The sequence below is a fragment of the Suncus etruscus genome, chromosome 2 (assembly GCF_024139225.1).
Source record: "Suncus etruscus isolate mSunEtr1 chromosome 2, mSunEtr1.pri.cur, whole genome shotgun sequence".
NCBI lineage: Eukaryota > Metazoa > Chordata > Mammalia > Eulipotyphla > Soricidae > Suncus > Suncus etruscus.
The window spans coordinates 169,080,792-169,108,147 of NC_064849.1; the positions used below are offsets into that span (position 1 = coordinate 169,080,792).

A 27,356-nucleotide genomic window follows, 5' to 3' on the forward strand; every position below is an offset into this window, starting at 1 on the left:
GAAGATAATTTACTATGATCAAGTAGATTTCATCCCATGAATGAAAGTATGATTTTACATCCCTAAATCTATCAACATAATACACAACATCAACAACAACAAAAATAAAAATCACATGGTCATATCAATAGACGCAGAGTAAGCATTTGATAAGGTCCAATACCTATTTTATTATTTTTATTTTTTTATTATGAGAACAAAGATGTAAAGAAAGAGGACAAGGTAGAATTACAGTGGGAAGACAATACCCATAAACAGAATTTTCAGAAGAAATTACCTTGCTGACACCTTAATTTTGAACTTTCAGCAAAAGAACTTTAAGAAAAATAAAATAGAACCCATGCACAATTATGAAGCAACATCACCTTTATACCAAAACCAGACAAAGCTGCTGCAATAAAAGAAATTTACAGAATATCCCTGTTAATCCCAGATCCCTCAAGTATCCAGATTGTAGTACATCATAACATTTCTTAGCAGTACACAAAGCAATCTAAAGTCGCAAAATTTATGTAACTCCTTTAACTTTGAAGGCATAGTATTTTTTACAGATCCGTGCACATGCATATTAGTTTAAGTTAACCTCAAAAGTCTAAGTGTTTTTTTTTTTTTTTTTAAGGAGTAGAGTCAAAGGAGCACAGCAAAAACGGTGTTAGACTCGGAATTGTTGTTTTCATAGGCCCAGAAAAATATGGGGGACATGGAAAGGAAAAGCCTTGGCCTAATAAAAGGAGTCCCTACCCATGAAGTTTTCTGACATAAAACCAACTCTAGGCTCCAGGCATACAAGGTTGTCCAACCCAAGTCTATGTTTGTAGTGCTTTTATTTTTTATTTTTCACAAGTTGCTGTTGTTGATGTCAGGTTTCTGTAGTTATAGATCCTGAAATTTGCATATCCGTCATCAAAGTCAGGATAATGTGGAGCGTCCTCTAGTTTCACATCACAATTAGAGGGCAATGCAGAGAGCCCTGTCCTGAACGTAGGTCTTTGTTAAGTCTTCTCAGTGTTAAGGAAGTCGCTTTTGAGTAGGGCGAAGTCAGAGCAGTGGTAGGGTCTTTTCTGGTAGAGGATTGCTTCCAGGTGATGTTATAGACAACCTTGGTTGTTTTGTAGATGGCTTCCCTGATTCAGGTGTGAATGTAGAATGCCCATTTTTTGAGGCTTGAGCCAGGTCATTATGTCAATGTTCATGTAAGTTCTCATTGCATTACAAGATTTGTATTTTCCTATCTCTATTAGATAAAAAATTGTATGTATAGTAAGAGAGGATATGTGAAAATGGAAGCACATACCCTGATCATGGATTGGCAGGATTAACATAATTAAAATGGCAGTACTCCTCAAAGCATTGTACAGATTTAATGGGATCTCTCTAAAGATACCCATGGCATTATTTAAAGAAGTGGATCAAACACTTCTAAAATTGATTTGGAACAATAAACACCCTCAGATAACTAAAGCAATCCTTGGGAAAAAATATGGGGGGCATTACTTTCCCCAACTTTAAACTGAATTACAAAGCAATAGTCATCAAATTAGCATAGTATTGGAATAAAGACAGACCCTCAGATCAGTGGAATAGGCTTGAGTAGTCAGAGAATATTCCCCAGACATACAATCACCTAATTTTTGATAAAGGAACAAGAAATCCTAAATGAATCAGGGAAAGCCTCTTCTACAAGTAGTGTTGGCACAACTGGTTAGCCACTTTCAAAAAAACAAACTCATACCTCCTGCTAACACCATGTATAAAGGTAAACTCCGAATGGGTTAAATACCTTGATATCAGAGCTGAAACCATAGAGAATATAGAACAACACGTAGGTAAACACTCCAGTACATTGAGACTAAAGGTATCTTTAAGAAGGAAATAGCATTCTCCAAACAAGTGGAAGCAGAGATAAACAGATGGGAACATATTGAGTTGAGAAGCTTTTGCACCTCAAAGGAAATAGTGCCCAAAATACAAGAACCACTCACCTAGTGGGAGAAACTATTCACCCAATACCCATCAGATAAGGGGCTAATATCTAAGATATAAAAGGCACTGATAGAACTTTACAAGAAAAAACATTTAATACCATTAAAATGGGGAGAAAAAATGAACAGACATTTTGATAAAGAAGAAATACAAATGGACAAATGGCACATAAAAATGCTCAACATCACTTATCATCATGGAGGTGCAAGTCAAAACAACTATAAAGTACCATCTCATGCCACAGAGATTGGCACACATCACAAAGAATGGCAATAAGCAGTGATAGCGGGGATGTGGAGACAAAGAAACTCTTATTTGCTGCTGGTGGGAATGCTGTCTATTCAATTCTTTATGAAAAGCGATATGGAGATTCCTCCAAAAGCTGGAAATTAAACTCCCATACGATCCAGCTATACCACTCCTAGGGGTATACCCTTGGAATATCCACAAAAAAATACAAAAATCCCTTCCACACATCTATATTCATTGCAGCACTATTTACAATACCAGACTCTGGAAACAATGATGATGTCCTTCAACAGATGAATGGCTAAAGATACTATGGTACATATACACAATGGAATATTATGCAGCTGTCAGAACATATAAAGTCATGAAATTTTCCTATACATGGATGTACATGGAATCCATCATGCTAAGTGAAATATGTCAGAGGGGGAGTTATAGATGCAGAATAGTCTCCCTTATCTATGGCTTTTAATAAAAATAAAAGATATTTTTGCAATAATCCTCAGAGACTAAATGATGAGGGCTGGAAGGTCACAAAGAGTGGTGAGTGCATTAAGGAAATAACTACACTGAGAACTATCATAACAATATGAATTAATGAGGGAAGTAGAATGCCTGTCTAGAGTACAGTTGGGGGTGAAGTGGGGAGGAGGGAGATTTGGGACATCTGGGATGGGAATGTTGCATTGTTGAAGGTGGGTGTTTTTTGTATGCCTGAAACCCAACAACAATTATATTTGTCATCAAAGTGATTAAATAAATATATTAATAAAAAAGATGTTATCAGAAGACACATTATCCTTTGATTTGTACAAAAGCCAAGATCACTATCTACAGAAGACTGACTGTGACAACCATGACTGGGCAGAACCTATCTTGGGACCAATAAAAAATAGCCTAGGGGCCGGGCGGTGGCGCAAAGAGGTAAGGTGCCTGCCTTGCCTGCGCTAGCCTTGGACGGACAGCGGTTCGATCCCCCGGTGTCCCATATGGTCCCCCAAGCCAGGAGCGACTTCTGAGCGCATAGCCAGGAGTAACCCCTGAGCGTTACCGGGTGTGGCCCAAAAACCAAAAAAAAAAAAAAAAATAGCCTAGTCTAGGCTTTGGTGGGCGACCTGTACAGCAATCAAGATCTCTAATTCCAGAGGCCTGACTGAGACAACTGCAACTGAGCAGAACTTCTGGAAACATAATGAACGACTTTATCCTAGACTTCACCCTAGGATCGGTGCAAAAACCAAGACCACCGACTACAGAAGACTGATTAAAACAATAATGATGGAACAGAACTTCTAGAACCATAAAGAAATACTCTATCATAGGCTCCATCCTATGTCCTGTGTAAATACCTAGATCTCTAGTTACAGAGGCCTGATTTTATAATCCATGACTGAGCAAAACGTTTCCAGACATCACAAAAGGACCTAGGGAAGATAATAAGAGCATGCACGGAGTCTGTAATTATTTCCATGACAGTATGCTTCAAGGGTGGTGAAACCCTGTATCTCTAAGGCCAAGGGAATTACTTTTCTAATCTCCCCAATATTTACTGTGCCTGTGCAAAGAAAAAGCACAATTTTTTTGTTATTGCTGTTTTTTGTTTGTGCTTTTTTGTTTTTATCTCAGCACTATGGTTATTGTTTGGTTGTCTTTGTTGCTATGGTACTTATTGTTGTGGTGCTTTTTATTTTTTGTTTGTTTGATATTTTTTATTCTTGTTATGTTTTTTCCTTTTTCCCTTTTTCTCTTAAATTGATATTTATAGCCTCTAGAGAACTCCTTATATTTTATTTGCTTGTTTAATTTTTTCTTTTCTTCTAACAGAACCACGTAACTTGAACCATATTGTTCTGCCTCAGAAATTGAGGGAGAAATAATGGAGGGTACCATGACCAAACAGTCTTTTGAACATCGAGTAGAAATGAAAAATGATCAGACTTAAATACCAAATCCAAAGCCAAGACAACAGAATAGATACCCAATTTACAAGCTAGACAAGGAGGAAACCACTTAGACCCAGGGGGGAAAAAGGGGTGAGATGGAATGCATGCTGGTTACAGGGCTGGAGGGAGGACAACATTGGTGGTGGGAATGCCCCTGATTCAATGTCACTAAGAACCTTTTATTACTGTGAAAGATTTGTGATCCACTGTGGTCAAAATAAAAATTAATTAAAAAATAAAAGATTTGAGATAGTAGTAACTATGTGACCAATGTGTTCAAATAAAAAGGGCTACAGAGAACCCTGATTATACTTATCAATTATTTAAACAGAGTTTTTCTTTTTATAGCACTGAATATTCTCTGGACTCTCCCATGGGATTAACAAGTTATTTTCTATTGTACCTAAGATTTAGACTATTGGGTACTCAACTTTATTTGGGATAGTAGTACTGACCCATCTAATAGTGAAGACTTTTATTTTTCATCTATTCAGTCTGAACTATGGTGTAGTGAAAAACCAAAGTTCATCTTCTCTAGGTTTGACAAATTTATCAAGATAGAAGTTAGTCTGCTCTTCCCTTTCTGAGTTCCCTTGCTCAATTTTTGATTTGTTGAGTATTTTATACATTTTTACATAATCAACAGATTTAAATATTTCTTATATATTTTCACCAAATCACTGAGATTTTGGCTAATGTACTGTCAGAGTAAAGGGGAAAATCACACACCACACTAGATTTTACTTAAAATAAATTAAAATTCAAAATTATTTTAGATGAATTAGTAAAATATAATTTTAATAGCATGAAATGTGTAAGTATAATGATTTATATTTATCCTCAAGTTATTCTCTTGCACTAAATTTTGATATTTTTGTTTCTGTTTCCATGCCTGCTAGCTGTTTCTTGCCAAACCCATATTGCTGACTACTGTAACTATTTACAATTAGATTTAGAACCCTGGCCTCATAGTTTTTTCCAACTAAAATAATTCAAGTTCCTGTGGCAGCCAAGTTATTTAACCCATCTTTTAAGAGGTGGGGAGCTTTAATCACTTTACCTAAAATATAAAAAAGTTCCAAATTAATAAATAAATACATGCGATGTGTATAATTACATTTATTCAGTGAATAAATATGTTAGAACAAAATTAGCTTTTTAGAGCAAAAATGAAAAACAAGACTCATCCTAGCTTTTATCATTCATTTATTTAATAAATCAGTGTTTGTATCTTATATGTATTATGTACTTTTATATTTATACATAAACTAAATATTTAAAAATAATGTATGTATTTTAATATATTTGGAATTTGGGGGGGTCACTTTGGCAGTTCCTGGATTTTCCTCTTGAACTTGTACTTAGGGGTTGCTCTCGACTATATTTTGGGAACCACACAGTAATGGAAATCAAAGCTGGTATTCCCACATGCTAAGTATTCACACAAATCCATCATGATTCCTATTTAATAATCTCTTATAATCATTGATCTATAGATTTAAGCATGAGGATAGGTCTCTTAAAGAAAGCTAAATAATTTAAGTGTGCCTTCTGAAATGTATGCTTTCTTATGTATGCTTTCTTATCTCTTTTGAAAAAATGTAATTCATAAATTAAAGTTGCAGTTTTCTATCTTGAATTTCTCATGACAGCAACATTCCTTGTGTTGCTCAATACATTTTTCTTAAAAATATACTTCTGCTTTATTATATTTTAATTCTTTAGTATACCTATTTCCTTTAAGAGATGTGTTAAATATTCTTTGAGAGATGTGTTAGATATTCTAAAGACAATGTTTCATAGATGAGAGATTGATTTAAAATCCACCCAGAGTAAAGAAGCTTTACATATATATACATATATGTGTATATATATATATATATGTCTGTAGCAACTTCTTAAAAAAGCATTACTAATCTTTATAGAGCAAAAGAAATAATTTCCTTTTTGTATTACATCTTCACACTGGGTTTTTAAACTGTCAACACTTGAAGGCTAAACTCGGGCATTTACATAGCTGGTCTTTAATAAATAAATGTATGGAGCACTTCTAAATATTTTTATAATACAATGAATATATTTTAATTTCTAAAGACAAATATAGGACATATTAATGTTCTTGCTTCTCTTTGATTTCCCCTAGTCTGATAATTAGTGTACATAGAAAATAAAATAGCTGCAGATACTTATCAGAAATACAGAAGGTGACGCCGGCGAGGTGGCTCTAGAGGTAAGGTGTCTGCCTTGGAAGTGCTAGCCAAGGAAGGATCACGGTTTGATCCCCTGGCGTCCCATATGGTCCCCCAAGCCAGGGGCGATTTCTGAGCACTTACCCGGAGTAATCCCTGAGCATAAAACAGGTGTGGCCCCAAGAACCAAAGAAACACAAAACAAAACAAAAGAAGAAATACAGAAGGTATTAAAATGATTGTAATTATATTTCTTCCATTTATATAAAGCAGACACATTATTACTCTATTATAATGCATTAACCTGAGGCAATATAAAAAGTACTATTGTCAAGGTTTTTTTTTTTTTTTGTCAAACATTTCCTAAATCTTACTTTAAGTTTATTCATATCATTTGGAATTCCTAGAATTTTATTTCTATCAGGAAACTTTCATAAGCTGAATACTAAAAATGGAGCAATTTATGAAATGAAATAATAGAGCAAAGCATGCAACAGTATCTGAATTTCACCTTCCACATGAGGAAATAGAAATGGCAAATAAAAATGATCAGAGCATGCTTTTAATGTGAGTTTCAGATGAAGACATAATCAAAGTTTCTGATTCTGATTAGAAACAATAAAATTTTGAAAGGAAAATTAATTTTCTTAACAGGACATAAAGTTTGGCTAACAGTGATAAAATATATTTTAAAATTCCATTGTTATATGTTAATGCTGATGTTACAGACAAGTTTATTTGGAACACTGGATAATATAATCTGTGAACTTTAAAATTAACGAAAATTCTGGGGCTGGAGAGAGAGCATGGAGGTAGGGCATTTGCCTTCCATGCAAAAGGACAGTGGTTCGAATCCTGGAATACTATATGGTCTCCCGAGCCTGCCAGGAGCAATATCTGAGCATAGAGCCAGGAATAACCCCTGAGTGTTGCCGGGTGTGACCCAAAAACCAAAAACCAAAAAAAAAAAAAAAAAAAAGAAAAGAAAAGAAAAAAGAAAAACCCAAATATTAACAAAAATTTAAATTTCAAATTCAAAAGTAACATCAGGGTCAGATAGTAAAAAGTGTATGTTATTGTTTTGCCTATGGCAGATCTGAGTTTATCTCTAGAGCCACATAGCACTGGCAAGCATGACTTCTGAGCATAGTATTAAACTTAAACACTCAGCATTTCCAGATATGGCCTGAGTAAGTCAAAACAAATAAACCCCAAAAAACTTGATTTGAACTATCAGACTCCCATGTACATGACACAAGATTTAGATGTTTATTATATATTTCCTGTCTCTTTTCCTAATATCATACCCAATTGTCAAACAGATGTCCTAAAAAACTACAATCCATGCTAAATTAGTGACCTCTTTACTCATTCCCTACCTCTAGTTTTACTTCATGAGCTTAAGTGTGAAATGAACTGGGTTATGAGGAGGCAGTTAACAAATATGAATAGATGGAAATAGAAAGAAATTGGAAGGAAGGGTAAAATATAGAAAAGGCAGGGAGAAAATAAAAGTGGAGAAGGATAAATGAAAAGATACAAGAAGGAAGGGAAAAAATGAGAGCAGGAGGGATGAAGTGAGCCAGAACAAGGCTAAGAAACTGAACATAGGAATGATAATGTCTAGATCACATTTTTAAATATAAATATTTATTTAAGCACCATGATTAGAATATGTTTGTAGTTGGTTTTCAACTATAAAATTTTCCTAATTTTTCAGCTTTTGTTACCTGTTACCTGTCTTATTATAATATACTCTGTATATTATACAGAAGTAGCCTATCTTTATTATCTCTTTCTTGTGTATGTATGTATGTATGTATGTATGTATGTATGTTTGTTTGTTTGTATGTATGTATGTATGTATGTATGTATGTATGTATGTATGTGTGATTTGCTTACCTCACTGGGATTTCTGTAGCTCTGGCTTTATCAACAAAAATTTAAAAAATATTAGTTTTACCCAAAAATGATAACGAAAATATTTTAATTTTTTACAACCTGGACCTTTTATAAAGCCCAAAAATCTAACAGTAAATATTCTTTTTTTTTAATTCTGTGCATTACCAATACTTTCAATGTTTTCTATAAGATAGCATAATCAGTCCTAAAATTTATTTCCTAAATTTTTGCTTACTAACCATAATCAATCTGAGTTTCTTTCTTAGTCATTTAATCTATGAGCAAGGCTATATCATTTACTTCTTGAAGGATTTTTTTTTTACTAACTCAAGAGAAACCTCATCTATTTTTGTGAACAATCCTAAACAAGAGGCTTTACTATTATTTTTGATTCCATTGATTCCATCAGATTTTTTTTTAACCAAAGACAACTCATAATACTAGAGAAAACAGAATAAGATCAGAGAATGTAATCAATATGTAAAGGTGAGGACACAGACTGATTCAACAGCATATAATGCAGTGGGCCTTTGTTTCCATAGCTGACCAGGGTTTAATTATTGGCTTAGCCTCTAAGCCTCACCAAGAGTGATCCCTGAGTGCTCGCTTCGGCAGCACATGTACTAAAATTGGAACGATACAGAGATTACCATGCCCCTGCACAAGGATGACACACAAATTCATGAAGTGTTCCATATTTAAAAAAAAAAAGTGATCCCTGAGCATAGATAGGCATAATCCCTGAACATTGTAGGTGTGCTCCCACAACCCAGCAACAAAACAAAACAATAGCAACTAAAAAATTCTCACAATAGTTCTCAATGAATATAGATTATTTTGAGTTAAGAGCAAGTAGGTTCCTTGAGGCTTTTGAACAGGTTTTCTACTGCCTTTGTCTTTACCCTTTCCCTTAAACAAGGGAGAGTTATTTATTCCCTAATATTTTGGCCTTTTCCAAAAAATGCAATATGAGAGAGAGGGAAACCTTCCCAACGTAAGACTTCCCTAAGCATGATTTCTCTTAGAATATCATTGTTACTTGTATTGTCTCCTGGTCTCTTAAAAATCTCTCCATCTTCTCTTCTTGGCACCCCAGTTCCTCAGCCAAGGATTTATATTACTTCTCTTTTTTGAAGCATTTGGAATTTATAAATTCACTTCAGTTTACCTGTACATGCTATGAAATTAATTTTTCCTTTGCTAACATACCTGATATCATTTTATTTTTCTAGTTTTAAGGAGAAAACAGAGGGATAAAGGACTTTCACTGTGTCCTAATAGTGTTAGTATAATGGTTGAAATATTTGTTATAAATTTAAAATAGTTTGCGTCAAAATCAGAAAATATAAAGACATCTGTTATAGACACCCTCTCCTTTTTAGCATATATCTATATCTATATCTATATCTATATTTATATCTATATCTATATATATAACCTATTAGAGGGGAGACCCTAAAGCTATAGACAGCCACAACAAGCATGTAAAAACTTGTAAAGTGAGAATAAGCCATTGTCAAACACTCTTTTTAAAGAAGGGGCTAGCACAGGATATTCTCACTAAGATACCAAGATGGGCTCAAGATGTGGGCTAGTGCCCCTCTGGAACACCAAGGGGAGGATGTTCTCAACAATATGGCTGGAGATTGCAAAAATAATTTAAAGAGTAAGAGGTTAAGGTAAAAAATACCACAAAAACCAATAGAATAGATTATTAGAATAGAGTTCAGGTGGATTTTCAGTGGTTACATCTGCTTCTGCTCAGGGATCATCCTGGTATGGCTAAAAGAACCATGTCTAGTGGAAAGGTTCAAACAAAGGTTCAATGTGTGCAGAAAAATGCCTTAACCCACTCAGGCTGCATAATTCTGATTCTTCTTGTACCAGATCCACAGTCTGACTTTTTCCAATGTCATATATTTGGAATAAAATTGTACACAGTCTTTTCAGATTGTTTGCCTACCCTTAATTAACCTGTATTTAAAGTTTCTCCATGCCTTTTCATAGCATAAAACAAGTTAAGTCCAAACAATACTTTATTGTCTTCATGCATCAGAGTCTGTCTTTTCACTCGCTGATCTTTTTTTCTGAATTTTGGTCCACAGCTTATGATACTCATGGGCTACATCTGGTTTTATACTCCACAATTATTCCTGGTTGGCTAAGGGGACCATACGAGATGTAGAGAAACACACTGGGATCTGCCACATGAAAGGCAAATGCCGTACAGGCTGGACTGTCACTTCGGCCCTTTCACAGAGCAGTATAATTGCCTCCAAGTTTAAACTTTATTTGTATTAAGCTGATATAAATATCTGTGTGCATATCTTTGTGTAAACATAATTTAAATACCATTGGTAAGAACAAATAGTATGAACATTTCGAGCCTAGTCAGAAACTTACAATATATTTTCTGTAGTGGATGATTTGCTTATTTTTTCCCTCCCAGCAGTGGTGTATAACAGGGTTTGTTGTCAGTGTTTTAAACTTTGACCATTTAATCATTCTAATGGATATATAATGGTATCTGTTTTAATGTATATATTTCTGATTCTATAAGATATGGAGAAAACAATAATTAAAAATGTTTCATAAATACTGTTTTTATTCTTCTTAATTGATTAATTACAACATTTTATGTTCATGGACAGTGGCTTTTGTATTATTTCTAAGAGGTCACAAACCAGAATGTATTTTATTTTACTAAATAGACAACTTATAGACTTTATTTATATATATCTTTGAACTATATTTTCTGAAGAGTGTCAGATCTTGGTCCACATTTTTTGTTTATGAATTTTTACTTGTGACAGACATTTGTTGAAGAGGCTGTTTTGTTCCATTGCATTGCTTTGCTCCTTTGTAAAAAAAATAGTTGATTGGAGCTAGAGAGAAAGTATAGAGGGTATGATGCTAGTCTTGTGTGTGTGGCTGACTTGAGTTTAAACCCTTCAATTTATATTCCAAAGAAAAGTCAGAAATGATACCTGCGTGCAGAAACCTGAGCCTCACTGAGTATGAATCAAAACCAAAAATAAAAATAAATTAATTGCATTTAGATAGGACTTTGTTTGTTTCATTATCTCTTTATTTTTCCACAATCATCACTCTATTTGATTATATAGAGTATTAACAAGTATTAACAATTGAAATTGTCTTATTTCAAGTCTCCAACTTTTGGTTTATGACTATTATATTGATAAATCTGGATGTTTTGCCTTTTTATACAAAGCATAGGACAAGTTTGTTCATTTATTCATTAACTTACTGGGAATTTTAATGATATTGCATATAATTTATGAATCAGGTTGGGAAGAAATGGCATCTTATAAAATTATCATTTTATGAAATATTTAATGAAAAGAAAATTATAACATTATACAAGGCATTTTTCATTATTTGTTAAGCCACGTGCAAATATATAATTATTTTATAAAGTATACATTTTAAAATAAGGGACCAGAGTGGTGGCACAAGCAGTAAGGCATCTGCCTTACACATGTTAGCCTAGGATGGACTGAGGTCTGATCCCTGGCATTCCATATGGTTCCCCAAACCAGGAGCAATTTCTGAGCGCATAGCCAGAAATAACCCCTGACCGTCGCTGGGTGTGGCCAAAAACAAACAAAAAATTTAAAATAAGAAATTTAGAACTGGAGCTGGTGTGGTGGTGCTAGAGGTAAGGTGTCTGCCTTGCCAGCACTAGCCTAGGACGGACCGCAGGTCAATCCCCAGGCATCCCATATGGTCCCCCAAGCCAGGAGCAACTTCTGAGCACATAGCCAGGAGTAACCCCTGAGCATTACCAGGGGTGGCCCAAAAACCAAATAAAGAAATAAATAAAATAAAAGTTTAGAACTGATGAATTAACATACATTTATGTTAGTTTGGGGGAACACCCTATGTGTCAGGGCTTAAAGGGTGAAATTTAGAGAAAAAAGGGAAAAAAAGAAGACTAACAGACAGACAGAGAGACAGAAACACACAGAGAAAAAGCCATGGTGTGTCAACAAAAGGACAATTTTAAAATGAAAAAGAAAGCTAATTTTAAATGTTTCAGAAAAGACAGGTATTTTTTCAAATAAAACAAGCTGCTTTCTCTTAAGTCATTTTTGTTAATCTTCACTACTCTGATCACAGCATTTGTCTCATTTTTATCTGAGATGTTTAATATGATGATAATATAAAAGCGTTTAGATGTCTATTATTCATGAAATATTAATAAAAAGGTAATGTGATCATTCGATGAATATTTATTTGTTCTGGCTAGTAAGTATAATGGTAACAATTTTTACATTGCAATAAAGCGAAGAGAGAAAATGGTTGTGCTTTTATAGCCCCAAGTTTATTTTACTTGACTCAGAGACTTTCACATTATTGGATTTAAGAAACAATAACTGTGCTATCAGGTTGTCATTTTATTAAGGTAAAGCTTTTTTTTTTAATACAATGGAAGTTAAATGCAAACTTCAAAGTAGGAAATCTTAAACTTAAATGAGTTTATGTACTGAAAATTGTAGGAACTCAATTAGCTCCACAAAATAAAAAATATTTTTGAGCTTCTTTCACTAAAGTAGAAGCATATTACAAGAATTTTCTCTAGCATACTCTGTAATTAAGCAAAAACAAATTGTATTCCTCTTCAGAAAGGTTAAATTATATTTTATTTATGACAATGATTTTTCCTTTATTAAATTTTATTTATTTATTTATTTTATGACAATGATTTTTTGAGGCGGAAGGGCACACCTCGTGGCACTCAGGGGCTACTCCTGGCTATGCATTCAGAAATTGCCACTGGCAGGCTTGAGGAACCATATGAGAGGTAAAGGAAATGAACTTAGGTCCTTTCTGGTTTGGGCTGCATACAAAGCAAATGCCTTACTGCTGTGCTATTGTCCCTAGCCCCACACAACAATAATTTTGGAGACTTCTTATTGACTATAAAACATAGATACCAGGCTCTCAGTGTCTGGTAGTCTTTATTTGTGTGAGAAGTTGAGTCCAAAAAAAATAGTGATAGAAAATTTTTTTTGCTTCATAAAATAAAGAGGCCCAAAGGGTGTAGGCATAGAAGGACAAGTCACACAACAAAAAACAAGTTTAATATTTTAGTATGTCTGCCAATAAGGTCCCAGCCTGGCCAGGCAGAGTTATCTGTGAAGATGAGCCCCACCCAAGGTTATGAGGAAGATTATATAGGAAATGATATAGTGTTGGTTCCAGCTTTCTGATGATTATAAAATGACTGGTATTGTCTATGTGTACCTTCCTAACTGTTCCCATGTCCTTCCCTGATAGGCCAGCTACCTGCAATGGCCAGGTAGCTTGGGCAGGGTCTACCGAATTATGCTTGTGAAGAATAAACATGTGGTTTACATGATGTGGTCCCTTACAAATATGCGTCTCCTCCCTGCTCAGAAATTGAGAAGAAGCCTGCCATATGCCTTTACAAAATGATGTCCCTCCTTGTTCAGAATTCAGGTCCCAATAAGGGTAAAAGTATGAGATAATAAAGGCTTAAATAAGTGTTTATTTTTTTAATGTCAAGTATTAATGTTACCTAAAGTACTTATTAGGTGAAATAGTCTCATTCTATTTAACATAGAAAGTTTGGTAAAGTGAGCATAATAATACTGAAGCAGTAATATATTAACATGGTAGCCAAATATTTTATTTATTTTTTATTTTTTATATATATTTTATTTAAACACCATGATCATACATGATTGTGTTTGGGTTTCAGTCATGTAAAGAACACCACCCATCACCAGTGCAACATTCCCATCACCAATGTCCCAAATCTCCCTCCTCCCCACCCGACCCCTGCCTGTACTCTAGACAGGCTTTCCATTTCCCTCAAACATTCTCATTATTAGGACAGTTTCAAATGTAGTGATTTCTCTAACTAAACTCATCACTCTTTGTGGTGAGCATCCAGAGGTGAGCTCTAACTTCCAGCTCTTTTTGTGTGTGTGTGTCTGAAAATTATATTTCAAGAATGTCTTTCATTTTTCTTAAAACCCATAGATGAGTGAGGTCATTCTGCATTTCTCTCTCTCTCTCTCTCTGACTTATTTCACTCAGCATAATAGATTCCGTGTACATCCATGTATAGGAAAATTTTATGACTTCATCTCTCCTGACAGCTGCATAATATTTCATTGTGTATATGTACCACAGTTTCTTTAGCCATTCATCTGTTGAAGGGCATCTTTGGCTGTTTCAGAGTCTTGCTATGGTAAAAAAGTGGCTGCAATAAATATAGGTGTAAAGAAGGAGTTTTTGTTTTGTATTTTTGAGTTCCTAGGGTATGTTCCTAGGAGTGGTATAGCTGGATCATATGGGAGCTCGATTTCCAGTTCTTGGAGGAATCTCCATATTGCTTTCCATAAAGGTTGAACTAGACGGTATTCCCACCAGCAGTGGATAAGAGTTCCTTTCTCTCCACATCCCCGACAACACTGTTTATTCTTTTTGGTGTGTGCCATTATCTGTTGTGTGAGGTGGTACCTCATAGTTGTTTTGATTTGCATCTCCCTGATGATTAGTGTTGTGGAGCATTTTTTCATATGTCTTTTGGCCATTTGTATTTTTTTTTTGTCAAAGTGTCTGTCCATTTCTTCTCCCCATTTTTTGATGGGATTAGATGTTTTTTCTTGTAAATTTCTGTCAGTGCCTTGTATATTTTGGAGATTAGCCCCTTATCTGATGGGTATTGGGTGAATAGTTTCTCCCACTCAGTGGGTGGCTCTTGGTATTCTGGCGCTATTTCCTTGAGGTGCAGAAGCTTCTCAGCTTAATATATTCCCATCTGTTAATCTCTGCTTTCACTTGCTTGGAGAGTGCAGTTTCCTCCTTGAAGATGCCTGTAGTCTCAATGTCCTGGAGTTGTTTTGCCTATGTGTGTTCTATAATATCTATGGTTTTGGGTCTGATATAGAGGTCTTTAATCCATTTGGATTTTACCTTCATACATGATGTTAGCTGGGGGCCTAAGTTCAATTTTTTGCAAGTGGCTAGCCAGTTGTGCCAACACCACTTGTTGAAGAGGCTTTCTTTGCTCCATTTAGGATTTCTTGCTCCTTTATCAAAAATTAGGTGATTGTATGTTTGGGGGAACATTCTCTGAGTAGTCAAGCCTACTCCACTGATCTGAGGGCCTGTCCTTATTCCAAGCACCATGCTGTTTTGATAACTATTGCTTTGTAGTAAAGTTTAAAGTTGGGTAAAGTATTCCTCCCATATTTTTTCCCCAATGATTGCTTTAGCTATTCTATGGTGTTTATTGTTCCAAACAAATTTCAAAAGTGCCTGAAATACTTCTTTAAAGAATGTCATTAGTATATTTAGATGGATAGCATTAAATCTGTATAATGCCTTGGGGAGTATTGCCATTTTGATGATGTTAATCCTGCCAATCCATGAGCAGGGTATGTGTTTCCATTTCCGTGTGTTCTCTCTCATTTCATGGAGTAGAGTTTTATAGTTTTTTTTTGTATAGGTCCTTCACATTTTTAGTCAAGTTCATTTCAAGATATTTGAGTTTGTGTGGCACTATTGTGAATAGGGTTGTTTTCTTAATGTCCATTTCTTTCTTATTATTATATTGGTGCATAGAATTGCCATTGATTTTTGTGTGTTAATTTTGTAGCATGCCACCTTGCTATATGAGTTTATTGTTTCTATAAGCTTTTTGGAAGAGTCTTTAGGGTTTTCTAAGTAGAGTATCATGTCGTTGGCAAATAGTGAAAGCTTGACTTTTTCCTTTCCTATATGAATTCCCTTGATATCTTTTTCTTGCCTAATTGCTATAGCGAGTACTTTCATTGCTATGTTGAACAGGAGTGGTGAGGGAGGACAGCCTTGTTTTGTGCCAGAATTTAGAGGGAAGGCTTTTAGTTTTTCTCCATTGAGGATAATATTTGCCACTGGCTTGTGGTAGATGGCCTTAACTATATTGAGAAAGGTTCCTTCCATTTCCATCTTGCTGAGAGTTTTGATCAAGAATGGGTGTTGGACCTTATCAAATGCTTTCTCTGCATCTATTGATATGAACATGTGGTTTTTATTCTTCTTGTTGTTGATGTGGTGTATTATGTTGATAGATTTACGGATGTTAAACCATCCTTGCATTCCTGGAATGAAACCTACTTGTTTGTAGTGGTAGATCTTTTTAATGAGGCTCTGAATCCTATTTGCCAGGATTTTGTTGAGTATCTTTGCATCAGTATTTATCAGCGATATTGGTTTGTAATTTTCTTTTTCCGTAGCATTTCTGTCTGGCTTAGGTATCAAGGTGATGTTGGCTTCATAAAAGCTATTCGGAAGTGTTTCCGTTTGTTCAATTTCATGAAAGAGTCTTACCAGGATTGGTAGTAGTTCCTCTTGGAAAGTTTGAAAGAATTCATTAGTGAATCCATCTGGTCCTGGGCTTTTGTTTTTGGGCAGACATTTGATTACTATTTTAGTTTCATCAATAGTGATGGGGGTGTTTAGATATACTACATCCTCTTCCTTCTCCTTTTTCATTCCTAATATGAGTTATCAAGTTTCTCTCTCTCTTTCTTTGTTAGTTTTGCCAGTGTTTTATCAATCTTGTTTATTTTTTCAAAGAACCAAAATCTGCTTTAGTTAATTTTTTGGATTGTTTTTTTGCATTTTCACTTCCTTGATTTCTGCTCTCAGCTTTGTTATTTCCTCTGTCTCCCTATTTTTGGGTTCATTTGTTCAGCACTTTCTAGTTCTATTAGCTGTGTTATTAAGCTACTCAGGTAAACTTTTTTCCCTTCCTGAATGTGCTTGCAAAGCTATAAATTTTCCTCTCAGTACTGCTTTTGCTGTGTCCCATAAGTTCTGATAGTTTGTGTCTTTATTGTCATTTGTTTCCAGGAACCTTTTGATTTCCTCCTTGATTTCATCTGGGACCCACTGGTTATTGAGTATGAGGCTGTTTAACTTCCAGGTGTTAAAGTTTTTCTTCTGTGTCCCTTTGAAATTCACAAATAATTTCAGAGCCTTGTGGTCAGCGAAGGTAGTCTGCAAAATTTCTATCCTCTTAATATTATGGAGGTATGTTTTATGTGCCAGCATGTAGTATATCCTGGAGAATGTCCCATGTACATTGGAGAAGAATGTGTATACCAGGTTTTTGGGGATGGAGTGTCCTATATATATATATATATATATATATATATATATATATACACTAGGCCTCTTTCTTCCATTTCTCTCCTCAGGTCTAGTATATTCTTGTTGGGTTTCAGTCTGGTTGACCTATCCAGTGTTGACAAAGCCGTGTTGAGGTCCCCCACAATTATTGTGTTGTTATTGATATTATTTTTTAGATTTGTCAACAGTTGTATTAAATATTTTGCTGGCCCCTCATTCGGTGCATATATGTTTAGGAGAGTTATTTCTTCCTGCTCTACATACCCCTTGATTAATATAAAATGTCCATCTTTGTCTCTTACAACCTTCCTGAGTATAAAGTTTGCATTATCTGATATTAGTATGGCCACTACAGCTTTTTTATGGGTGTTGTTTGCTTGGATAATTTTTCTCCAGCCTTTTATTTTGGGTCTATGTTTGCTCTGACTATTCAGGTGCGTTTCTTGTAGGCAACAGAAGGTTGGATTGAGTTTTTTGATCCATTTCGCCACTCTGTGTCTCTTAACTGGTGCATTTAGTTCACTGACATTGAGAGAAAGAAGTTTCCTGGGATTTAATGCCATCTTTATATCAAAATTTGGTGTGTTTTTTGGTTAGTCTTGTCTTAAACTAGGTCTTTCAGTTTTTCTCTTTAGACTGGTTTTGTGTCTGTAAAGTTTCTGAGCTGTTTATTGTCTGCAAAACCATGTATTCTTCTGTCAAACTGGAAAGTGAGTTTTGCTGGGTACAGTATTCTAGGTGAAGCATTCATTTCATTCAGTCTTGTCACAATATCCCACCACTGCTTTCTGGCCTTGAGTTTTTCTGGTGACAAGTCTGCTGTAAATATCAAGGATGCTTGCTTGAATGTTATTTCCCCTTTTGATCTTGCTGTTTTCAGAAACCTGTCTCTGTCTGTGGGATTTGTCTTTGTGACTAGGATGTGTCTTCGGGTGGTTTTTCTGGGGTCTCTTTTGGTTGGTACTCTTCGAGCATGCAGGATTTGGGATTTGATCACATATATTCTTTAGCTCTGGAAGTTTCTCTTTAATGATGTTCTAGACCGTTGATTCTTCCTGAAAATTTTCTTCCTGTGTCTCTGGAACTCCAATGATTCTTAAGTTGTTTCTGTTGATCTTATCATAGACTTCTATCTTCATCTGTTCCCATTCTTTGACTAATTTTTCCATTGTCTGTTCATTTGCTTTAATATTTTTTCCCAATCTCTCCCGCTGTATGGATTGTTATTTATCTCATCTTCCACAGCACCAAGTCTATTCTCAGCTTCTGATACCCTGTCCCAGAGCTTATCCATTTTGTCGTTCACTTCGTTTACTGACTTTTTCAGTCCTGTTAGTTGACATGTTATTTCAGTTTGGAGTTTTGTGATTTCTGTCTTCATATGTTCTTGGTTCTTATTAGTGTTCTGTTCAACTCGATCCATGGTTTCTTTGAGTTCATTGAGCATCTTCCATATTGCTTGTCTAAAGTCCTTATCTGAGAGATTGATTAGTTGGTTGGTCATTATCTGGTCATCAGAATTGTCATTTTTTTTCTTTATGTCTGATGCTGGCCTGCGTTGTTTCCCCATTGTCACACTTGTATTGTGAGTTTTTCTACATGTTGTGGTGGTATTCATTGGCTAAATGATGCAGGCAGCCACACTCCTCCTGCTCCGCCCTTTCTGTATGGGTGAACTTGCCTTCAAGGGAGGGGAGTCCTCCGTGGATGAAGCCTCACACAGGATCAAATCTTAGGCCCGAGCACGCAGCATAGAAGACAGTCCAGAGAGAAATGCTGGGCTTCAGTGTTCCAGCACAGTTCTTTGTGTGATTTTTTCTTGTTGTTGCGATGGTGCTCTTCTGGACCCTCTTTTTGGCCCACTCCCAAGATGTTCATGCAAGAGGACAGTAGACAGACACACACAGGCAGCACTCACAATTTTTCACAGTTGGGCCTCACTGGGCAGGGTAGTTTTGTGGCCAAATATTTTAAAATAAAAATTCAAAGACACACTATTAAGCTATATTCCCTGTTGTTATATACCACAAGAATAAGAAAGGGGGATGAGGGGACCTGACTGTGTTCCAGGAAAGGCGGGTGAGTGAGCTGAGGAGAGTTGGACTGGAACCTGGCTGGATCTGAGGCGGGGCGGGTGATTGAGCTGAGAAGATGTGGACCAGAACTTCACTGGTCCCTGGCAGGGTGGGTGAGTGAACAGAATCCTGTCTGGGCTGCAGGCAGATCAGGTGAGTGAGCTGAGGAGATCTGACTAAAATATAGGTGGGTCCTAGGAGGTAAAAGAAGGGTGAGTGTGTGAGTGAGTGAGTGAGTGAGAGGGCCCAGATCGGTGTGGCACCAGCTCCCAGGTGGTGGAAGAGGGGCGAGTGAACAAGGCACAACTGAGCTTTCCACCATTGTGGCTAGGAGCTGAACTGCACTCTCTGGCAGGAAGAGGGGAAGGGTGCTTGACTCAAGCTCGACTGGAGGTCATGGGAGGAGCCAAAAACTTAGCGATCCCAGCTGACATACCCACCTAGAGTCTCACTTCAGAGAAGGGACCCATGCCATAGCTGGCAAAAGAGGGCTAAAATCTGAAGGCACTGCACTCAAAGCCAAACCAATAAATGCAAAGAAATATGGGTAAACTAAGGAATACACTAACAACTAGGGATACAGAGAGAAATCCTAACAGTTTCCAAGTCCACCAAAATGCACAGGCCCAACAGATGAGGACCTAAAACCGCCATAGCAAAAGAAATGCAACCTATGGTAAAAAAAAAAATAAAAAAGAATCACTAGCCACCAAATGCAAGAAATCCATAGATAACAAATCAACCAATTTAAAGAATAGTTACAGAACATGAGAGATTACAAACAAGTACAATTAAAAGAAATAAAAAACACCTTAGAAAGCCATAATAGCAGAATCACACAGTTGGAGAATAACATAAAATAATTTGGAAAAATATTGAAAATTATGAGGACAAAGAAGCCAACAAGGAAATTAAAGTTTGGGGCTGGTGAGGTAAGGTGTCTGCCTTGCCAAGGAAGGATCGTGGTTCAATCCCCCGGTATCCGATATAGTTCCCCCCAAGCCAGGGGCATCCTTCTGAGTGCTTAGCCAGGAGTAACCCCTGAGCATCAAACAGGTGTGGCTCCAAAAAAAAACAAAAATCAAAAATAAAGTTTATTATTTAATGAACAAAGACAAAAGAAATAATATACGAGTTGTAGGCATACCAGAAGGGGAGGAAATAGGGAATGGAAACAAATGAGAGGTCAGGGAATAATCTCAGAAAACTATGCCACCCTCTGGAAATAGGCTTTGGTGCAAATTCATGAAGTGAACAGAGTCTCTAATAAAATAGACCCTAATAAACCAACATCAAGACATACAGTAATCCAAATAGCAAAAAACAAAACATCCCAAAGATGGCAAAGACACCGCCAGAAAGAAAACTATAGACCAATCTCACTAATAAACATAGATGCAAAAATGCTCAACAAATCTTAACAAACTGAACACAGCACTGCATTAAAAAGATTACACACCATGAACAAGTGGATTTTATCCCAGGGATGCAAGAATGATTCAACGTAAGCAAATCAATCAACATCTTACACCACATCGACAATAAAAAAGACAAAAACACGTGATTATAAAAATTGATGCAGAGAAAGCATTCGACAAAATCTAATACCCATTCATGTTGAAAGTACTAAACAAAATAGGGCTGGAAAGAACCTTTCTAAAGATAGTTATAGCTATCTATGAAAAGCCCTCAGCTAACAGTATACTTAATGGTGGAAAATTGAAAGCATTTCCACTAAGGTCAGAAATATGCAAGGTTGTCCACTCTCTCCACTATTACTCAATATAGTTTTAGAAGTCCTAGAAAGAGCAATCAGACAAGAGAAGGTAATTAAAGGAATCCAGATAGGTTAGGAGGAACACAAACTATCTCTTTTTGCAGATATGATGATATACATAGAAAACTTTAAAGAATCCACAGTAAAATTACTAGAAACAATACAGCAAATTGGCTGGCTACAAAGTAAATACACAAAAGACAGAAGCATTCCATTATACAAATAACGAAGTTATTTGAGGAGAAAGAGATCAAGGTGACAATCCCATTTAAAATAGTATCAAACATATCAAGTACCTAGGAATCAACCTTACAAGGGAAGTGAAGGACCTATTCCAGGAAAACCTCAAAACACTTCAGAAAGAAATTGAAGAGGATCTAAGGAAATGGAAGAACATCCCATGCTCATGGGTAGGTAGAATCAACATAGTCAAAATGACTATCTTACCTAAACTGCTATATAGATTTAATGCAATCCTTATCTAAATTCAGACATCATTGTTTAAAAGACTTAGAACAATCAATCATAAAATTCATCTGGAACCACAAAAGATAGCCAAATACATACTGAAAAATAAGAAGCTGGGTGGCATTCTTTACCTAACCTGAAGCTATACTATAAAGCCATAATGATCAAAACAGCATGGTACTGGACAAAGACAGAGCCTCTGACCAATGTGTTAGAACAGAATTTCCAGAGTTCAACCCCAAAATATCCAGTCAACTAATATTTGACAAAAGAGCCAAGAACTTGAAATGGAACAAAGAAAGTCTCTTCAACAAATGGTGTTTGTCCCCAGGCAGGGGACATACCATGATCACGAAGGTGGTTTTCTCAGGGTGAGGCTTATCCATTGCACTCCAGTTGTGCTGACCCCTGTTATTTCCCCAAATGTGGGAAACTTGACTGCATAATTTTTGGTAGTGGGGACTGCTTTTGCGCTCTCCCCTGTAAAACAAACAAACAAAAACAAAACAAAACAAAATAAAAACAAATGGTGTTGTTACAACTGGAAGAGCATTAAAATTGAAAATTGATTCATGCCTTTCTCCTATACAAAAGTCAACTCAAAATGGATTAAAAACCTTAAAATAATACCCAAGTACATAACGTTTATTGAGAAAAAATAGGCAGAACAGGGGCCGGAGAGATAGCATGGAGGTAAGGCGTTTGCCTTTCATGCAGGAGGTCATCGGTTCAAATCCCGGTGTCCCATATGGTCCCCCGTGCCGGCCAGGAGCAATTTCTGAGCCTGGAGCCAGAAATAACCACTGAGCACTGCCGGGTGTGAACCAAAAACCACCAAAAAATAATAGGCAGAACACTCCAGACTTATATATCAAAAAAGTCTTTGAGGATAGAACACCAATGACAAGAAATTTAGCATCAAACTTTAACAAATAGGACTACATCAAACTAAGAAGTTTTTGCATGGTAAGAGAATCCCTACTTAATAGTAGAAGACAGTTAACAAAATTGGAAAAAATATTTGCATTCAACATGTCAGATAAAGGGCTGATATCTAGAATATATAAAGCACTCAGAAAGCTAAGCCTCCCCCCCAAAAAAACTAATAAGGCCATAAAAAATGGGGAGAAGAAATGTATAGACACCTCTTCAAGGAAGAATGAAAGATGGCCAAGAGACCCATAAAAGCATGCTCACTTTTATACATCATTAGAAAAACTCAAATCAAGACAACAATGAGGTACCACCTTACACCAGTGAGGATGGATCACATCAAAAATAACAGGAACAATCTCTGTTGACAGGGAAGTGGTATGAAAGAAATTTTCATCCACTGCTGGTGGGAATGATCCAACCGCTATGGAAAACAATCTGGAGAGTGCTCACTAAACTCAGAATTGAGCTGCCATATGACCAACGAATTGCTCTCCTGGGAATATATTCCCAAATTGGAATGGCATTCACCCCTAAGTATGTGTGAACCCCACTATTTATTCCAGCACTCAGTATAATAGCCAAGATTTGGAACCAACCTCGATGTCCAACAACAGATGATTGAACCATGATGTGGTATTTATACACAATGGAGTACTACATAGCAGTTAGAAATGATACAATTGTAAACTTTGCAGCAACATGGATGGAGCTACAAAATATTATGTTAAATGAAGTAAGCCAGAAGATGAAAGATAAACAGAATGATAGCACTATTTTGAAGATCCAGAATATACACCGTTTATACATGTAATACTCCATGAACAAATACAATGGTTTAACAGGGTAGAAACTCCAAACACTGTAATTATTAACATTTAATGGGGAATAGTGCCCAGAACAAGAGGAAGAGGAACAACACAAAGCCTCGACTACACACTGTACCATAAAGAAACCAGTAACAACAGAAACAACAGCATAAAGAAATCAGGTATGTAATCAACCTTTTACTACAAAGGCCTATAATAATGTCTTAGGGATCTTTTACTGGATCACAGGTAAAGAATATCATGGGAAATCAATGACTCCAGTGGAAGCATTTCATAAAAATATGTTTTAATGCCTTAATATCACTATATTTAAAACAACCTCTCAGCTTTTCTGTCCACGGGGGCTCTTGGATACAAAGAGCAGACAACCTAAGTTGACATCTCAGTGCCCAATTACACTAGATACCATATTCAGTTTGCGTTATGAAAATGTCTTGATAAAACACTTTAAAATACCCTTTATCTCTGGGTTATGGCCTCTATTAGTACCTGAAGAATGTGACCAGCCAGATCACTGAAGTAGTCAACCACAGTTGACTACCTACAGATTTATATTATAGGACCTACTCATCGAACACAGTTAGGCAAATTAACATCTCCTTTCTCTTTTCTTCTCTCTTCACTCTACTTCTTTCTTTCTCCCTTTTCTTCTTCTACCTTCTCTTCTCATCATCAACTCAATCTTTGTCAAACTAAAACCACACTGTTATTTTCTCTTTAGGAAAGAAAATTCCATACATAAGGTACAGCTGACAATACTACATAGGGTAACCACCTACATAGACAGACCTCACTAACACATTGTTTAGTACTAATGTTGTGAAACTTATGTGTATCTTAAATAGCTGCAGTCATCAACTAAATCTGAAACCCTCATTCAGGAAGGCCCAACCAATCACTAACAAAATCCCTAGAAATTCCAACTTTGACACACTGGTCCAATCTCTCTGAGTTTATTTATTAGTTTCTTTACCTTACTTTTACTATATTTACCTATTTTTATGTTCTCTTATTTCTTGCTCTCCCCTCTTCTTTTTCTTAAGCTATACCTTCACTAAATATTGTATGTTTCTATGTGGGCATGAGTACATAGAGAGACATGTGTTGCAAGCTGGAAAAAAGGTGGAGGGATGACAACATTGGTGGTGAAAATGCCCCTGATTCAATGTCGCTATGTACCTAAAATATTACTGTGAATGATTAGTAATTCACTTTGGTCAATATAAAAATTAAAAAAAAGTATGTATCATTGTTTCCTAAAATTTTTTATGGAATATTAATTCTTTTTATTATTGTATAGATCTCAATATACAATTTTCTGTATTATTAATAGATATTAATAATTATTTATTATCAATAAATAATTGATATCAATAATTATTGATAATAAATATCAATAATTATTGATAATAAATAATCATTAATAGTTAATAATTATTAATGAGTAACAACAATTTGGCAATATAAAGTAATAGACATTTATTTTTTCACTTTACTTGGGATTCAAATTTGAATTCAAAGTGTAGGTAGATCTATCTTCATTCTAAAAACTTTGGGAACAGTCTGTAACCTCTATTTTCAACAATCTGATCACCTCTATTTTGGCACAGATCTTCATGGCTCCAAATGTAATTCTGTTTTTACATGACCTTATTCTCCATGTCTTACTCTTTCTCTTTAAGATTTGTAATTATTCAAGTTAGTTTAAGTTCTTATGTAAAGATATATCTTTCTTGAAAAAGAAGACAAATAAAACAAGTAAAGTAGTTTTAAATAAGACTGCAAAATCATTGCAGAGACAGACAATAGAATTAAGTAGACAGTTTACAAGCACCCAGCGTATATGATTATTTATGGTGATAATTGTATAACTACAGAGCAGTGAGGAATAATAGGTCTATTTAGTAAGCAATGCTGGGTGATTTGCTCTATTTACTTTATCAAAATGTAAGTCTGAGTTAACATAGAATCCCTATATAGAAAATCTGAGGAAAATCTTTACTTTAGAAGGAATAGGACATTTAATATTGAAAATATTTACTAATAACTCCATGTTTTTTTTAAAACTACATGACTAATAATGATGAAGACAATAGAATTTGCAGGTTTGGAGTGGGGAATTAATGATTAGGGTTTGAAATGTAAATAAACCTTTTCCAGGTATTAGGACAATAGTTTAGCAGTAGATACCTGGCAGTTTTTTTTTTTTGCAACTCATTATAGCAATAACAGAAATAAAAAATGGACAAAAAAAAAAACAATGAGTGAATGGATTCCAAGAAACTTTTACCATTACACTTTATTCATAGACTTTAATCATAGACATAGATTAATTGTATATAATTTAATAAGGATGTGCTGGAACCAATAACAAACATTCGATTTAATTGGAATAATCATTCAGCTTTCTATTGTATATGGAATGAAACAAGAAAGACCCTTAAGGGCAAAGTTCTTTTTGTCTTTCAAAAATGCTTTTTTTTTTTTTTTTTACTGATTCTCTCTTACTTGTGCTTGGCAATCCATGAAATCCATGATATTCTGCCTCTTATTCTTGTTCTCAGTCAAGGAATGCACATGCTGCTTGGTACATCACAGACCATTAGGGATCAATAAGAACAAGAAATTAAAGTCCATGCGAGACCCTAAGAAAATGAGAAATATTCTGGGCGGGGGAGTGCTTGCATCCAATTTCAGCTTTAGAGCAAAACCAGATGAAGCCAGTGTTCTTCCTTGTTCCTTTGTGTCTCCAGGAGTTGTTTAGAGAACAAAGAATAGCATTTATTCTTGTGATGCTTTAACAACTTTAAAGCAGCACATAACAAAACTCTATGGCAAGAACATGACAAGTAGGATGTTTTATCTCTCTGACACCTGTTACTAACTTTCAGCCTATTCAAATTTAGTTTTACCTAGTTCCTTTCCAGGGGTTTGTCCAGAAACATGAGTGTTATGGAGTGAAAATAATCTCTTACAGAAATAAGATGATAGTTATTAGCATACTCAGCAAAATACCAGCAAGACCATGAATAATTTAATTGCTTTATCATTAACTATAAGTGGATGCTAAGATGAGATTTCTTGAGCTGTTTTCACTATAGCAAAATGTTCAGATCAGAGATTTTTGATTCATGAGAAGGCAAAATTTTATAATTACACATAGAGAAACCAGAGTATTAGTGCAGCATTTAGGGTGTTTACCTTACATTACGGAAATCCAAGTTAATTTCCAGCATCTTATAAAGGACAGAGATGATCCCTGAGTGCAACCAGAAGTAACCCAAGGACAACCTTGTGTGGCTTAAAACAAAATAAATAAACCAACACAAATATAGAAAATTATTTACTGTTTAAATGATACAACAATAAAAATGTTAAATGTTAAAAAATCAAGGTATTAGAAGTGCTTGTATTAAAGTACACAATTTAGGGTCCACCACCAAAAAGACCACCAGGGAGATAGGCAGCAATGTAAATACAAGGGAGTTTATTCCAGCATGCAGGGATCCAACAACTCCAAAGAAATGAGGACCCCAAGAATAGCTAACATATCAAATTTAAATAGGTACCTAAGCCAGATCTAGGTCGTGGTGTTATCTGGCCATGTATCTGTTGCTGCAGACCCACGGTGTGGTTTCAACTGGCCATCCTCAGCTGCTATTTAGTCTTCTATGGGTGTAATTCCTGGCGTTTCCACCAAGGATCTGGTTCCAGAACTGGCTGTTCTCTGGGCCTATTCTTTCTATCTTAAAATTGCAGCCTTTCATGGTAGTACTTAGGCTCACAGCAAAGACCAAATCCAGATTTATAGCAGTAAACTTCCTTAAGCAAGTAGA

General features: G+C 35.6%; 2 non-coding genes across 2 annotated transcripts; both read left to right on the forward strand.

Moving 5' to 3' along the window:
* The first annotated feature begins 8,865 nt into the window (after positions 1–8,865).
* Positions 8,866–8,968, forward strand: LOC126002262 (U6 spliceosomal RNA). Its single transcript, XR_007493019.1, has one exon. It is a non-coding gene; the product is annotated as a U6 spliceosomal RNA (small nuclear RNA).
* A 13,109-nt stretch (positions 8,969–22,077) lies between these two features.
* Positions 22,078–22,239, forward strand: LOC126002832 (U1 spliceosomal RNA). The gene has a single exon (XR_007493456.1). It is a non-coding gene; the product is annotated as a U1 spliceosomal RNA (small nuclear RNA).
* The last annotated feature ends 5,117 nt before the right edge of the window (positions 22,240–27,356 follow it).